Source organism: Panthera onca, chromosome D4, assembly GCF_046562875.1.
Source record: "Panthera onca isolate mPanOnc1 chromosome D4, mPanOnc1 haplotype 2, whole genome shotgun sequence".
NCBI classification, from domain to species: domain Eukaryota; kingdom Metazoa; phylum Chordata; class Mammalia; order Carnivora; family Felidae; genus Panthera; species Panthera onca.
Genome location: NC_138351.1, coordinates 23,845,228 through 23,862,244, shown reverse-complemented (window position 1 = coordinate 23,862,244; position 17,017 = coordinate 23,845,228). Strand labels below are relative to the sequence as shown.

The window sequence follows — 17,017 nt, the reverse complement described above, 5'->3', positions numbered from 1 at the left end:
CTTGAGGATAAACTCTGCCAGGAGGCGCCACTTCCCCCTGACCTTGACATACAGACTCAGCCAAGTTTTCATTTAAGGAATATTTACTGTTGGAAACTAGGAGACACAGCACCTGTAAGGCCTGGTCTCTGTCCTTAAGGACCTCATGGGGCTGCTCCAGGGAAAGCCCTGCACAGGCCAAGAGTTACACAAGGACACAGGACAGGTGTCCTGCTGCATGTGTGGATGCCAGGTGATCTCTGGAATAGATGAGGGAAGCAGCAGGTGCCGTGGGTCATAAATGCTCAAATATATCATGCTTCTTAGAAGTGATGCTCTCTCTGCATGTCTAAAATCTCCCATTTCCTGATACAAATTAATGATTCTTTGAGAAGATGGTCAATGAATGGCTTTTGTCTTTTACAAATGCATATTTTGGCTAGACAGCCATTTGTGCCTCTTGACTTAAAACTTTCTTCAGAACCTGGTAAAAACTCCTTCAAAATTAATTTTTTTTAACGTTCATTCATTTTTTGAGAGAGAGAGTGTGAGCAGGGGAGGGGCAGAGGGAGAGGGAGACATAGAATCCAAAGCAAGCTCCAGGATCTGAACTGACAGCACAGAGCCCAACATAGGGCTCAAACTCAGAAACTGTGAGATCATGACCTGAGCCGAAGTCAGATGCTTAACTGACTGAGCCACCCAGGCACCCCAAAGAGCCTTCAAAATTTAAAGGAATGAGGGATTGATGGTACCTTTTTTTTTTTTTTTTTTTTTTTTTTTGACAGCACCGAAATTACCTCCACTGGTATTTAGTAGGGGAGGTTCACAGCTAACATCAAATAACAAATGATTTGCCAATATCTATGCTAACATCAATTATAAATGATTTGCCAACACCTAAGCATTTTACTTGCAGCAACCTCACAATCACTCTATGATGCAAGCAGTTTTCACAATCACCCATGATGTAAGCAGGACAGGTATCTACTGCCCCTTTTATCAAAGAACAAAACTGAAGCTAAGAGAGGGTAAATGACTTCTCAAGATCACCTAGCTAGGAAGTAGCAGAGCCCTGACAGTGAAATCCCCAATGTTCTCAACACCTCTCTTTTAAACATTAAGTGACTTCTTAAAATAAAGAGTCACCCTAGTCCTACAATTGAAGCAGTTGTGTGGCTACGAATATTCACTTTGTCTATTAAATGCTGGCAAGTCTGAGAAGAAACGTTCTTGTTATTCTATCATCCCCTTAGGTACTTTTTCCTTTTCACTCCTGGCACCGATGTCTTTATAGGTTTCTTCTATTGCCTTCTGAGAACCTGCTTTCCAGAACTGGATTATGTATGACTCTCAAGAAGGCATAAATGAATAACAAAATTTAAAATTCCATACATCTCACACAGTTCATATACATCTAACTCCTAAGCCTTAATATAAAGCTCTCACAGAGCATTTCAGGCAGCCATCCAGAGGTGGCAGAGATGGCTTTTGGTAGAGTGAGGTGTTCTCACATGTAAGCTGTGAGCATGTTCTCACATGTCAGCTGTGACATGTTCCCAGCTGACCTGTGTCACCACACAAAAGTCTGGTCCTTGACTTCACACTGCACTAGGTTAGACTGTCTCCAAGGAGGAGTATTTTCCAAAAGCTCTAGGAGAATGATATGCTTGTATTTGAAGAGACTCCATATAGATAAGTCTAGAGAATTCATTGGTTTAAGATTCTCATATCTTTTCCATTTTCTAGGACCAGTCCCCAATGCTCTCTCTTTCCCATCCTCATCACTATCCCTGGGATGAGCCACATGGGGAACGGCTATTTTCAGGATTCCAAAAAGCCTGTAGAACAGAGTCTCGGGCAAAATCTGTTTAAACTGCATTTAAAATACTAGCTGGCTGTAAGTAGTCTCTTGTTATTCACACACCAAACTTTTAGAACTCTACAGTGTAGTATTTCTAGTAGAAATATCAACAAAATATGGTATTGCCTCAACGCTTGGGCAGGTCATAGTTTAGTGAGTCCTGTAAATGGCTACGAAAAGTGATATAAACAGTAAAGGAAGTAGGAATAAGAACATAATGAAAACGCAGAAATCAGAGTAATCAGTTCTTCTCCCAGGAAGAAGAGAGAAGGCCAGAGAAATTTTTACAACAGGTGCCAACTGAGCTGAGCCTTGTGAGGTATTCGGGACTTCTTCCTCTTCTTTCTTCTGTTTCCTCCTCCTCTTTTTCTTTCTGTAGAGCAGTTTTAGAGCAGTTTTATAAGTTCACAGCAAAATTGGGCAGAAAGTACAGAGTTCCCATATGCCCCTCTTCCTCCCTACCACACACACACACAGCCTTCCCCCACTATCAACGTCCAGAACCAGCATGGGGCAGTTATTACAATCAGTGGACCTACACTGACACATCATTATCACTCAAAGTCATACTTTACATTAGCGTTCACTCTTGGTGTTGGACGTTCTATGGGCTTGAACATGTGTGATGACATGTGTTCTCCACTGTAGTGTCACACAGAGTAGTTTCACTGCCCTAAAATCCTCTGTGCTCTGCCTATTCATCCCATCTTGCCCCCTTATCCCTGGCATCCACTGATTTTTTACTGTCTTCAGAGTTGTTTCTTTTCCAGACTTTCATATCGTATGATTATACAGTGTGTGGCCTTTTCAGATTGGCTTCTTCCACTTAGTAATAAGCATTTAAGGATCTTCCATGTGTTTTCATGACTTAGTGGCTTATGCCCTTTTAGCGTTGGATAATATCCACTGTCTGGAGAAACCAGAGTTGATTTATCCACTCACCTATGGAAGGACACCTTGGCTGCTTCCCAGGTTTGGCAAGTGTGAATAAAGCTCCTATAATCTTTTGTTTTAGACCACTTTATTGAGACTTAATTCACATACCCTACAATTCACCCACTAAAAGTGTACAATTCAGTGGCTTTTAGTGTATTCACAATGTTGTGCAGTCACCACAGTCAACTTTAGAACACTTTCATTATTCAAAACAGAAGTTTTTCCCCATAGGTTTCATGCATCCTTCAGTCTTCTCATTCCTCCTGCCCACCCCCTAGGTTACCACTAATCTACTTTTTCTATGGATTTGTCAATTCTGGACATTGTATGCATGGAATCATGCAACATGTGACCTTTTATATCTGGCTTCTTTCATAATGTTTCAACCTTCATCCACGTGGTAACATGTATCACCCATGTTGTAACATGTAAAATGTGTCCATGATGTAACATGTAACATGCCATTTTTTGGCAAATTATATTCCATTGGACAGATACCATGTTTTGTTCATACATTGATTTGTTAAATATTTGGGTTGTTTCTGCTTTTTGGCTATATTGATTGAATAAATCTGCTATGAACATTTCTCTACATGTTTTGGTGTGGATGTACATTTTCATTTCTTGCTTATTAATTTTTATAACAACTTAAAGTCAGACTTCATCTAAGCATGTCTCTTTCTTAGATTTGGGGAGTAAAACCATATTCGTTCCCTGTGAAATGCGATCTCTGGTGTCTAAATGCAACTTTTATTAAATATCTGGGTGCATCAATTTGCCCTCCTGCTAACACTTGCAAAATTAGCCCTTGAATCAGGAGGAATGGTGGTGGTGCATAATGTTTAACATTTAAGAATAAAGAACACCTTATGTTCTCAACATTCTAATCTTAGAAAGTCAGAAAAATGTGTGGGAAGAGTAAATGCAATCCAGCCAGTGGGAACAAGAGTAAACCTATGTAACATATATAAAAACACATGTCTGGTCACACACCCAGATATTTGATAAAAGTTGCATTTAGACCACAGAGACCTCATTTCATAGGGAACGAATATGGTTTTACTCCCCAAATCTAAGAAAGAGACATGCTTAGACGAAGTCTGACTTTAAGTAGTTATAAAAATGAATAAGCAAGAAATGAAAATGTACATCCACACCAAAACATGTAGAGAAATGTTCATAGCAGATTTATTCAATCAATATAGCCAAAAAGCAGAAATAACCCAAATATTTAACAAATCAAACAAATCAATGTAGAAACAAAACATGGTATATCTGTACAATGGAATATGATATACAGGTATGTGCCTGAGGAGGAGAATAGCAAAAAACAGGCTGAAAAATAAGAAGGGAAATTGCTATGAAAGCCTTTGAATGACGGTTTAAGGAACTTGAACTTTGTGCTGAGCACAGTGGGAAGCTAAGGCCATGGGAAGCTTCATAACCAAAAGAATGGCATACCCAGATATCTATGTAAGCGGCTGGCAAAAGAGAAGCTGTTGAGAACTCATGAGGAAATATGCAAATTAATCACTGTATCACATAAGGCTCCCTTGCAGATGATAGAAAACCAGATGAATTCTGGCTTCCTTAATTTTAATTTATTGGCTTATACTCCTCTGCAATAGAGGAGAAGATCCAGCTTCTGACTCACTATCCCTTGGTTCTGCTTTCTCAGTATTGACTCATTCTCAAGCCACTTCTCTTGCGGTCCCAAGATGGTATCCAGCCAGAAAAACAGAATTGTTGTCCCGGTGTTCTCAATTAAGTCCCAAAATTCAGGTGAATGGGACTAGCTCAGGTCATAAGAACACCCTTGAAATAATTACTGGGAACCAGAAAATACTGTTGCCCTGGTCTTAGCCAGCGCTACTCAAAGTGTGGTCCGTGGGCCAGTACTTGTTCCCACATTTTTGTCACCATCTGCACCAAGTATAGAAATTGAGGATGGTTAGAACCTTCTATTGCAATTTTACAGAGTAATTAAATCTAATAATTAAAATCCAACGTTTGTATTTTGTTTGTCTTTTTTTTTGTGTGTCATTGTTTTCGTGATTCATTTGCATTGTATCTTAGGCAAATATCAGCCCAGAGTACATGGGGGAGCAGGGGGAGGAAGCAAACTGGTCCTCCACCACAGAAAGTTTGAGAAACTGTGGTCTAATTTGCATGCTCCACCTTGAAGTCTGGGAGTGAGTCAGCATTCTGGAAGCACACAGGGAGACTTGGGGAGCTCTTTCCCTCATGCCATGACGGGGGGCAAAAAAAAAAATGTCCACTCTAATTGTGGGACCTAATTTGGAGAGGGAAAGATACTCCCAGACTTCCCTCAGCTCTGTCATTTTCTCATGCCTTCTTCCATGTTGACCCGCCCTATTCAGAGTCTCTGGTAAGAATTTACCCTGTGTAAGCTCTGGATATGGCCATTTTTTTTTTTTTTTAATTTTTTTTTTTTCAACGTTTTTTATTTATTTTTGGGACAGAGAGAGACAGAGCATGAACGGGGGAGGGGCAGAGAGAGAGGGAGACACAGAATCGGAAACAGGCTCCAGGCTCCGAGCCATCAGCCCAGAGCCTGACGCGGGGCTCGAACTCACGGACCGCGCGAGATCGTGACCTGGCTGAAGTCGGACGCCCAACCGACTGCGCCACCCAGGCGCCCCTGGATATGGCCATTTTAATAGGCTAAACATTACATGCACCTTCAGCTTCCCTGCCCATCAGATATTTTTTTTTTTGTTGTTTATTTTTGAGAGGGAGAGAGAGAGAGAGAGAATGCAAGTGGAGAGGGGCAGCAGGCAGAGAGGGAGACGCAGAATCCCAAGCAGGGTCCAGGCTCTGAGCTGTCAGCAAAGAGCCCAATGTGGGGTTTGAACTCTCACGGGCTGTTGAGATCATGACCTGAGCTGAAGTCAGACACTTAATCGACTGAGCCATACAGGTGCCCCTCCCATTGCAACTTTAATTACTAGAATCAAAGCCTCTGAATGGCTCTCCTAACCCATTAAGAGAAAAAGAACTTTGAGTGAGACTAACACAAGGTAATTACTAAACTAAGCCAAAATCCTTTGCCATGCTCTTGGCAATGAATTATGGAAACTCCAGAGCCCCATAAGAGGTCTAAAGGGGGAAAAAAAAATGTTGACGACAAATTTCAGGGACCTTGGTTTCTCATTAAAAATACATTTTAGAAACTGTTTTACGTTACCTTGCTAAGGCAGTTGTAAAGCAGGGAAACGGGGGCAGCACTTGAGCAAACTGCAGCTTTCATTTCTCTCTTAAAATAAAATGGAAACAATAAAAGCACAATTAAAAATAAAATTAAGAAAACATAATCTGAAAGAGTATTTTGATTCTTTTTCTAATTAAAGCTCTGCAATTAAAGTTTTGCAGGAGAGCCACCTGTGTTTTTAATCTCCCTGTCCACAAAGGGCTAATACAGGCACAGGATTTGAGATTGTCTCCTACACTCAGAGCTGGAAAGGACCTTGGAGAACCTTCTAGTCTGGCTATCTCATTTTACAAATTGGAAACTGAGGCCAAGCAGGGTGACTTCTTCTCTCCTTAATCCTCTCTTTCATATATGGGTGTGCATATGAGTGTGTGTGTGTGTGTATGTGTGTGTGTGTTTTCTCTCAGAGGGCTTGGAAAGTTGGAGTCTGTACAGTTTTAACATAATTCACACACTCAATATAGGACTTTCTTTCCAGGGCCCTAATTTGCCTTCTAGTATGAAGGCAGAGGTTCAATAAGCACCAAATTTTACCCAGTACACCTCAAAATGTGCAATTTTGGGGAACCTGGGTGGCTTAGTCAGTTAAGCATCTGACTCTTGGTTTCAGCTGAGGTCATGATCTTGTGGTTCCTGGAATCAAGCCCCACAATGAGCTTCGCACTGACCGCTTGGAGCCTGCTTGGGCTTCTATCTCTCCCTCTCTTGTTGCCCCTCCCCCCACTTGCATTCTCTTTCTTTCTCTCTCTCTCAAAATCAACTTTAAAAAAATGTGCATTTTTTGCCTAAGTGGACTTACAAACAATTGAGATAGTAATGCTTTTTTGTGAAAATCTAATGGAAATACAGTGTGTGCCTTCACCCCTCCTGCACTAAAATAAACCGAATGTAACGTTCCTTCACAACCCAAGCTTAGTCTAATAAACTGCTGTGGTACTCCAGAGGAGCCAGTGCAGAAGTTCCGGCATGTAGACACATGCACATTGGCGCCAAAACCTACCATCATAAAAAAAAATCCACCACTTAGAATTTAGTGGATTACTTCTTTTTCATATAAATGTAGTGATTGTTTATAAAATACACAGTTCAAAATTGACCTAAGAAATAATGGGCTTTCGCAGGTCACAGGACTGCCCTTGAGAATTAATGTAGATTAGGTCACACCCCAAGAGGCGGGGGGCAGTGAGGGAGGGAACCACAAGGATGAAGTGGAACAGAACTCTTGTTTGGTCCATACTTATTATGTGCCCCAAACTTTCACTCATCCCCTTTAACTATACTGTGCGGGAAGAAATATTTTTCTCATTTTACAGATAACAAAACTGAGGCCCTGAAAGATTAAATAACTTGCCCCAGGCCACAGAGCAAAAAGGAAAAGAGCAAGGTTATGACCAGAGCTTGCCATAGTCCCAGGCCTGCACATTCTCTCTGCAGGATGCTGTCCCAGAAAGCAGAGTCACCGGGCCATTATCTTCAATGCTTCTCTGTTACCATACCAGCAACTATTTTGTGTGAAATGAGAAACCACCCCAAAATTTCATGGTTTAAAACAATGGACATTTCATTTGCTCACAATTCGGGGATTACGGCCTGGGCTGAGCTGGGTAACTCTGTTGATTTTGCCAGTGTTCACTATGAATTCATTCAGCTGGTAGGTCAGCCGGGGCCTGGGCTTGGCTAGGCCCTGAATGGCTGGGCTTTTCTCTCAGGGCCTCTCCCTCTTACATAGCATCTCCCATGGCCTCTCCACATAGCTCCAGCAGAGTAAGAGAGTCCTTATAAAGGAGATCAGGGCTAAGAGCCTGGAAGCAGAACTTCTCAAGGCTTAGACCAGGAAGCTGTTTAGGATCCCTCTGCCACTTCCAGTCATTTAGAATAAGTCACAGTCTCTATTCCAGTTCCAGGAGAGAACACAATACAAGGGCAAATTCAGGGAGATGTGGATCATTGGAGGCCAGCAATGTAACAGTGGTCGCCAGAAACTTCTTCAATGTTGTCCACACCAACTCTAAATTTTGCTGTGTCTTCTGTCCCTATAATTTCCTTATATCTAGTTTTTCTCTCTTTTCCTGTAACTTTCTCCATTTACTCTCACCAGTTCTCAGCTTTCCTGCATAGTAACTGGCCTTCCATAGCCAGCTGCAGACTGAGGATTCCTTTCCTTCATGTCTGTGAACCAACAAATCACAATTGTGTCAACTCCGCTCTCCATCTATGCAGCTCAGGTGTTCTACTCACAGAGATTCCTTTGGATTTTGGTCGCTTTTTGTCTTGCTTTTGCTTTTGCATCTGGCTCCAAACCTGGAAGTACAGTTTAAGGAAAAGAAGATATCTGTGAATCAAGAAGCAACTTAAGTGAATACCCTTACATGTTTTGCCCTTATACATACAATCTAGAATTTGAGATCTTTAGTTTTACTTACAAGAAGGCAAGATATCTGGATCAATGGCCAAGTCAACAAATCAATGTTTGCCATGTTTTACATGCTTTAAATTTCCTTAGCCATCATTCACCAGGGCACGGAAAGAAGAGGGGGCTGCAGGAATCAGATAATTCCAAGCATTACATTCTGGTTCACAGCGGGCTGCATCTTACATGAACCTAAGATGAGATCAGATTACATTTCCATTGAATCCTTCAACCTGTCTGATCACTGCTTTGATCTGTCAGGAGAGATTCAGGAATACCAAGAATTAGCCAGGGCCAGGAGATACCACCAGCATGAGAAGGGAAAAGGAAATGAGAAAAAGAAATTCTAAAACAGACCAGGTGAAGATCCTTGCAGAAGGGATCATACATAGGTTTCCATCTGAAGTACTAGGGAATTAAAATGAAAATTAATGGGTGCTTGTGTGGCTCAGTTGGTAGAGCATCTGAGTCTTGATCTCAGGGTTATGAGCTCATGCCCCAGTTTGGCATGGAGACTACTAAAAAATAAAAATAAAAAAAAGTTAAAATAAAAATTGAAATGTGAATTACCCTTCAAGAGTGTCTAAATTCATTCACTGAATTTTTTAATGTTTTAAAATTTATATTTGAGAGAGAGAGACAGAGTGTGATTGAGAGAGGGAGACACAAAATGTGAAGCAGTCTCCAGGTTATGCCTTGTCAGCACAGAGCACAATGCGGGGCACAAACTCATGAACCATGAGACCAAGACTTGAGCCAACTCATGAACCATGAGACCAAGACTTGAGCCAAGCTTAACTGACTGAGCAACCCAGGCACCCCCATTCAATGATAATGTTTATCACTTTTTCTTTTATTCTGCTCCCTGAGGGCAGTCATTGGATCCTTGATTGTTGGATTACATCTACACCAGACATTTAGGGGCAAAAATGAAGGGACTTCAATTCAACTTGACTATTTATACATCTGAATTGCTCAAGTGAAGAAGGCACCTGAGATAAAATGTCTTCATTATTATTTTAGATTAATTCATTGACTCTTATCTGTGCCCTATAGTCACAAACATCAAAAGCTGATTGAAAATGTGCATAAATTCATACATAAATGAATTATACATAAATTCATTATAACCCTCATAATGATTTACACAAAATCCAATTAACATTCTATGAAACTTCAGGAGAATCTAACGAGATTCTGATATTCACAGGAAGAAAAATAAATAACTTTGTCACAGAAAATTTTGAAGGAAGAATATGAGATGGAACTAGCCACACTAGATATTTAAATGTAACACCATATAATTAAAATAATCTACTACTGAAAGAAGAAAAAAATGTATATAATTACAGAACACAGACTAGCTAGTCCAGAAACTGATTTTGTTCCATATAAGAATTTGCTAGAAAATAAAAATGACACCACCAGAAAGGAAGAGCTATTTCATGAACTTGTAAAGGAATAACTCAGTAGGAATTTAAGTAAAATAAAATTAGTTTAGATTCATCCCTCATAGTGCATACTAAAATAAATCCCAGATACATGAAAATAGTAAATATTTTAAAAACTAGCCTTTTCCAAATGCCCAAACAAGGTGTTATACCTGCAAATTTAGAACCCAGGATGATTTCCTAAGCTTCAAATCCTTTTAAGAAATCATAACACAAAAGACCCAGCTGTTCAGATTACATAAAATGGAAAACTTCTATTTGTTACAGGAGAAAAAAATCATAAACAACTTCTAAAAAAGTAGATTTGGAAAATTATATTCAGGAAGCTTGGAAAAAAAGCATCTTTAGAAAGACATTATTTTACTATGACCTTTGTTCAGGGTAACAGAATTAATCTCCTTAAACCCCATTTTCTTATGACGTTTCCTTGTTACAAGAGTTTAGGGATTCTGTCACTTACCATTCTCTGATCTCAGCCATTTTAGAAGATATATACTCAACATATCCCTATACCAGCTGCACCTGATATTTATTTAATAATTTTCTTTAAATCAACTCTGTTTCACTTAAATAAACTAACTTTGTTCTAACCAATAATTTCTGTGAAATTGCTGTTAGATGTGATTAAAATTTAAATCAGTAAACTCTGGGCAAAGCAGATGACCCTCCAAAACATGGGTGAGCCTCATCCAATCAGGTGAAGGACTTAAAAGGAAAAACTGAAGTCCTCTGAAGAAGGAATTCTGCCTCCAGACTGCCTTAAGATTCAAGACTGCAACATCAACTGCTGCTGGAATTTCCAGCCTGCTGGCCTGCACTGCAGATTTTAAACTTGCCAACTACCACACTCAAAAGAGCCAACTCCTTGAAACAAATCCCCACTCTTACGCCTCTGTCTCTCTGCCTCTCTGTTTCTTTCTGTTCTCTGTTGCTCTGTATGTGGGTGTGTATATATACATATCCCATCCTATTGGCTCTGTTTCTCTGGAGAACCCTGAGTAATAATACACTGACCAGCCTTCAGGAACACTGACTTTCCAAATCACATTCAAATGTCTTGGCCTGGATGCCAATGCTTACCTTAAACTAGCTCCTCCTTCCTAGTCCACATTCACTTCGTGTGACTTTCCACTGCACACTCTGCTTTACTCTAGCTGGTCACCTCACATCTTTGTTTGAGCTCAGCATTCTGCTGAGGATACCTTGATTTGCCAGGCCTCCCCTTCCTGCCTTCAAGGCCTGGATCAGTTTCCACATGAGGAGCTAAGGAAGAAATAAAAACTGGAATAATATTCTCACACCTAGAAATATGTAAAACCAGCTTTGTCAGGTAAGATTTCATCTCATGTGCCAGGTCGGACTAATTGGTGGCAGTTACCTGATTTTAAGAAGGATTCGGGGGCTCTCTCTTTCTGAAAGAATGCAGGCATCTATTAGTGATGTATGACAGTGGAAGGGTGAGAGGGGCCAGAGTGGTAATGAACTTGGTACATAACTGCCATCTCTGGCTTACTTATTAAGGAAACTGGCAAGACTATTTTCCTGGGCCCTTTCCAATGCCTTTTCAAGCAAGGCATTAGATGTATAAATTTCTTACAAAAACTAACCTACATTCTAGTCATTTCCCATATTTACATATGTAGGGAAAGTCAACAAGAGCATTGAAACAAAGGAAGGAGTACAGAGAACAGGCTACAGTTGCCTCCCAACCATCTCCTTTTTCACACGGTACCAAATGTTAAGAGAGAATTTGCCCGCCGAGATGAGTGAGTTTGGGAATACAAACAACCCAAGATGCCAGTGAAGCTATTCGTTGACCACTGCTGCCCAGCACCCAAACACTGGGACATCCTCATAAAATACATTCGGGAGATCCTTAGGTATGAAAATTCTCTTGGGGCAGCAAAAGTTGCACTGGTCGCTCCCCCCACATCCCTGTCTTCCCATCCCTGAACTGCTGAAACGAGAACAGAAGCAACCCTTTGCAGCACATCAAGATCAGAGTACTTGATACAGATCTTCCTGAAAATCAACCCAACCTGTCCTAGTAGAAAGCCACCATATGTCTGGTTTTCAATGGTTCCTTCCCACAGTCTTTAAGGTTGGGGTCAGGAAGCATGATTTTTCATACAGGTGGGTTAGGTTACTTTCATTCATTCTGGACTTGAACACTGAAGATACAGAGAGAAACTATATTAGTCCTCTGCTTTCAAGGAGCTCCTGGCTTAATTGATAGTCAAAGAATATACAGAAACCTATCTTAGACCAAGGTCAGCAAACTTTGAATGGCATTTGGTGGGAGGTACAGAACACAGGTTGGAAAAGGACTAAGAAAGACAAAAATACCCCCATGGGAACAATCAGGGATATTTGGGAATCAGGCCTCTCTGACTCTAATCACCTTCTCAAAATCATATTTCCTAGGGCAGTCTTACCATATTACTCTAATGACAATCACATGGATGTTTAAATACACATTCTGGGGATATATCTCAAGCCATCTGAATCAGTATCACAAAGGAAAAGAATGGAAATTCAAACATTGGTCCAACACTTCAGGTAAATCTTATTATCAGGGAGCTTGAGAAACGTTTTCAAGAGGAACTTCTATTCCATCCTCAAACAGTTCACCACCCTTTTTCCCCAGCACTGTCCCTTGGCCTGTTAGGCATGTGGCTGTCTAAGAAAATATCAACTTCAATTAACATAATGACCTTTATTTCCAATTTAACAGTAAAATATAACTGTGCTAGTGCAGGGAAAATACAAGTATAGACAACATCACTGGGAGAATTACACAGGCTACTGAAGAAAATTTTCAGCTAATTGTGTGTAAAAGATAGAGATACTAGAGTCTATGCAGAAGGAAGAAAGCCCATGAACATCTTCCATTAGTGCAGTGTCTGTGGGTGATTTCTTGGGTCTCCAAATCCATTTGCTTCTTCTCAAGTGACTATCAAACCACGAGTTCAGGCCCCAAGAACGGTGTGACCAAGTGCAAAACAACTTTACTGTTTTCAACACTCAGTTGTTGGGTTTTCCACTCACAGAGAATGAAGACAGGATACCTAACTACATGTTGCAGCCTAGTCTGAGTGGATCACACCCCTATGCTGGGGGAGAAAACAAACAGCTTTCTGTGCTATTGAGGTATCAGTGTTGAGAACCTGAAGTGGCCATGCACTGTAAGTGTCTGCATGGAAACCCTTCCTTTAGTCCACACATTTCCTGTGGCCAGCCGGGTCACTGCTTGACTATCCATGACTGCAGATGTAAATGGAAACTTGAACCATGTCTAATGGAAAGCTTTTGCCCTTCTTGGGAATCCAGCTGGCTAACTGCCTCCCACCCCAGAACTCATTGAGCAAGACAAGGCAGTGGAATCTCTGGTGTGTATACAATTTCCTTCATGGTTTTACTTAAATAATCTCACATCACTATGCCCCATGTTCCCCACCCACAATTCATTGCAATGCTTTTTAACCTGCATCATATAATACTATAAAAATAAAAGATGTTGTTAAGAGTTTGCTTGACAGTATATCAAACTCATTTGTTGGCATCAAGCCACATTTTTAAACAATATTTCATTTTTAAGTAATCTCTACTCCCAACATGGGGCTCGAACTCACAACCCCGAGATCAAGAGTCACATGCTCCACTGACTGAGTTAGCCAGGCACCCTGGTATCAAACCATATTTAAATGATAGCCTTTTGTTCCAGTGGGAAAATATGTACAATCTGTTGTTTTTCTCATTTTTAAGCTGGATTCAGTGAAGCTGAATTTATAATAGGTACCCCATTTGAGACAACAGCAAATTGCAGGGAGGGGAAACTTTGTTCAAAAGCAGACCTGAGAGGTAAATACTGCCAAGTCTGTATTTCATCTTCTTCCCTAATGATACCTGAGGTAAGACAGGATGCTCTTCATAAAAGGTGACTCACTTTCTAAAATGTTGTACTGCTGACCTGGTAAAAGAGGTTTTGGATAAGGAAGCAATGACAGCTGGGAGGGGAACAGAGTAATTCCTGGGTGTCACTGAGCTGGAGACCAATTTCTACAAACACCAGAACCTGTACTCTGTAGGCCAAACAGTGTATTTAAATGAAGATGCCAAGGAGAGCTGGGTATTCCTTTGTCAACGGTCATCTCTAAATTTTACGGATATAATGTCCAGTCACAAAATGACCCATGGAGTTTCCCGAGATTTCTTGCCCTTTAGGCCACAGTGGAATTTTTCAAAGTATGTTTGCAATAGACAATGATAAGAATTATACTGAAATGATAAAATAGGAGGGTCATGTTTGGAACCCATGTATAGATGACACTTGTTTCATGACAAAAATGAAACTACAGGAAGTGGGGAAAGAATGGTTCACCATAATAAATGGTGCTGGAACACCTGGGCATCCACAGGGGGAAAATGATATTGCATCAGTGACATCAGATAAAAAAATAAATTACACTGTATATTTGACATCTTTCCATCTGTGGTCTATGGACCACTTGCATTCAAGTCATTTGGGTGATTAAATATACAGATTTCCTAGACTACCTTAGACCTGTTGATTCTCTAGGCATGAGACCTAAGAATCCACATTTTTTTTTTTAAATCAAACTCCTCTAGATGATTTTAGCACACAAAAGCCTGAGATTCACCAGCAGAGTGTTTGGCAGATGCTACTGCTCCTCCACGCACATCCCCTTTGTCATCGCAGTGCCCTCATCCCCCAGATGGCATGGGTACTGGCTACTAAGGATCAACCTCAAGTCTCCCACAGGAAATGTCCTCGCCTCACAGAAGCGTCTGGAGGCGCTTGGGAGTCTACACCAGCCTCTGCTCCCACTCACCCCCAGGGTGGTCCATAGCCAATCGGGTGTAACAGCCCTGCTCCTTTCCACCCCCCACCTTTCCAGCATTCCCTCAGTTTACTGCTTGCAGAAGACTTCCCACCTCAATCTCTGCTTCTAGGGAACACGACCTAAGACACTTTGTATCTCCCCGACAGGCATTAATATCTGGCAAAAATTCTCTAATAAACACATTGAACAAATGATGAATGAACAAATGAAGTAGTAAATGTTAGAAAGACAATGGAAGAAAGCATCAAAGACTTACCCAGGCCTCCAGGAGGGCTGAACTGGTCATGAAAGAACTGCAGTCCTCGATAAGCTAAAAACTTGAGCACAGGAAGACAAGATAGGGTGTAGCTTCCAGAATGGCAACACAAGAAGGTTCCATACAAAAACTGGAGAAGGGTCTAACAATTAGACCTGAAGAATAGTGCCTACTGTGTGCCAGCAAATCACTCACACACACTAACAGACTGAGACGATACTAAGCCATCAAAACTGGCACAGGTTTCCTTAAATTCTCTCAGACTTGATTGGCCCCAGAGTTGAGAATGAGATGACTTTGCAAACATGGACTCTGAGGCTGGTTCAGATGCATTTTTGTGAACAATGAGCTGTTGGTAAACAGGTTGCCTCTGAAGACCTGATACCTCATGATAGTGCCCTGGCGACCCTAAAAGTGTGATCTTCTGGAGCCAGCGTTCAACAAGCTGGAAAGATGAGAGAGAGTCCCATGGCATGGAATTTCCATCATAGATGAGGTTCTTTGTAATTTAAGTGGCTCCTCTCTACCTTTACAGCAGTTTGGGAGCTGAGCAGATGGCAGGGGAGGGCTTGACTAAGTGGTGAAGTTTCAGCTGCAAAAGGCAATTCCTAGAATGACAATTCAGAAACTCATTTCCCCTAACACTTATCATATTGGCAGAGGGTTCGTGAATCTTTTTAGGAAAATGAGAAGGAAGCGGTGCATCAGAATAAGGCATCCCCTGTTTGGTCAGGTTATGTGGAAGCAAACACTACCGAATCCGATTCTTCTCTTGTGTTTGCTATTCCCAAGGAAGGGGACCAGACTTGTTTATAAATTAAATAATACCGAAGAGGCTAAAGCTCAGGGTCTGCAATGTAACAAACCTCCAGCACACAGAGCAACTGCTGAATGCATTCTGAAGCCCAGTGTATGATAGTTTCAGCTGAGCTGTTCCAACTCTAGCTGGCATTACAGATCTTTGTAGCTTCTAGTTGTATCTTATAAAGAAACAGGGAGGTTGTAGAAAGAGCCTAATCTGGACTCAAATCCTGCCTCTGATACTAAATAACTATATGATCTTGAACAAATTACTTTTCCTTGCTGATCCTGTTTCCAAAAATGTAAAACTGGGGTGGAATTTGGGGAGGAGATAATGGCAATCTCAAGGAATGGCATAAGAATTTGGTGTGATGATGTGTATGAAAGTAATTGGCAGATAATAGACCTTAAAGTGGTATCAGTTGTTTTTTATTTGTTTTTGTTATTTGTTTTCCTTCTAGTCTGCCTAGCTCAGCAGAAGTTTATGTCAAAATAACTGTTGTGCTTTCAAATTATTTCAGTTCTAGCTCATCTATTATTTTTTCTTTACCTTCAAACAACTTTAATATTAAAATATTTAATAAAAAATGTTTTTTTTTCTTGAAATTCTATGGCCCTTATTCTGTGTGCATGAAGCTCTAAGGTTAAGCTTTTTGGGATTTTAATTTTGATCCTCTACAATGTGCACATAACAGGGGGCACCTGGGTGGCTCAGTTGTTTACGTATCCAACTTCAGCTCAGGTCATGATCTTGCAGTTTGTGAGTTCAAGCCTCACATTGGATTCTGTGCTGACAGCTCTGAGCCTGGAGCATGCCTCAGATTATATGTCTCCCTCTTTCTCTGCCCCTCCCCACTTGCACTCTATCTCTCTCTCAAAAATAACAAACATTAAAAAGAAAATTTAAGAACACACACATAACAGAAACTGTAAATGAATTTGATATTCAGAGGGTATATATATGTATCGTCTGATGAGAGACCATAAGACAAGGTAAGGGCCAAGCACAAGCTAGCACAATGCCCCCACCCCCTAGGTGGGATTTGTGTGATATTCCTCAGGTGCTCCTAACTGCCCAAGAACAAAGGAAACAAAGAACACAAATGGTTAAAATGATAGCCTCCAACAGTACACAAATACCTTAGTAATACTACAAGAAAAGGGAAATCTTATCAATAGCCCAAAGTCCAGGAATTCCCTACTAACTTAATGTTAATGCTTTG

The 17,017-nt window shown here is 40.8% G+C and overlaps 1 long non-coding RNA gene across 1 annotated transcript in view; it reads right to left on the bottom strand.

The window, feature by feature from the left end:
- Positions 1-1,821: 1,821 nt before the first annotated feature.
- Positions 1,822-17,017, bottom strand: part of LOC132677375 (uncharacterized) — a 62,452-nt gene continuing 47,256 nt past the window's right edge. The window contains exons 2-4 of the long non-coding RNA XR_013551821.2: positions 8,250-8,312; positions 5,988-6,056; positions 1,822-2,216 (exon numbers count right to left, since the gene is read on the bottom strand). This is a non-coding gene — a long non-coding RNA (uncharacterized LOC132677375). The remainder of the gene's footprint in view (positions 2,217-5,987; positions 6,057-8,249; positions 8,313-17,017) is intronic.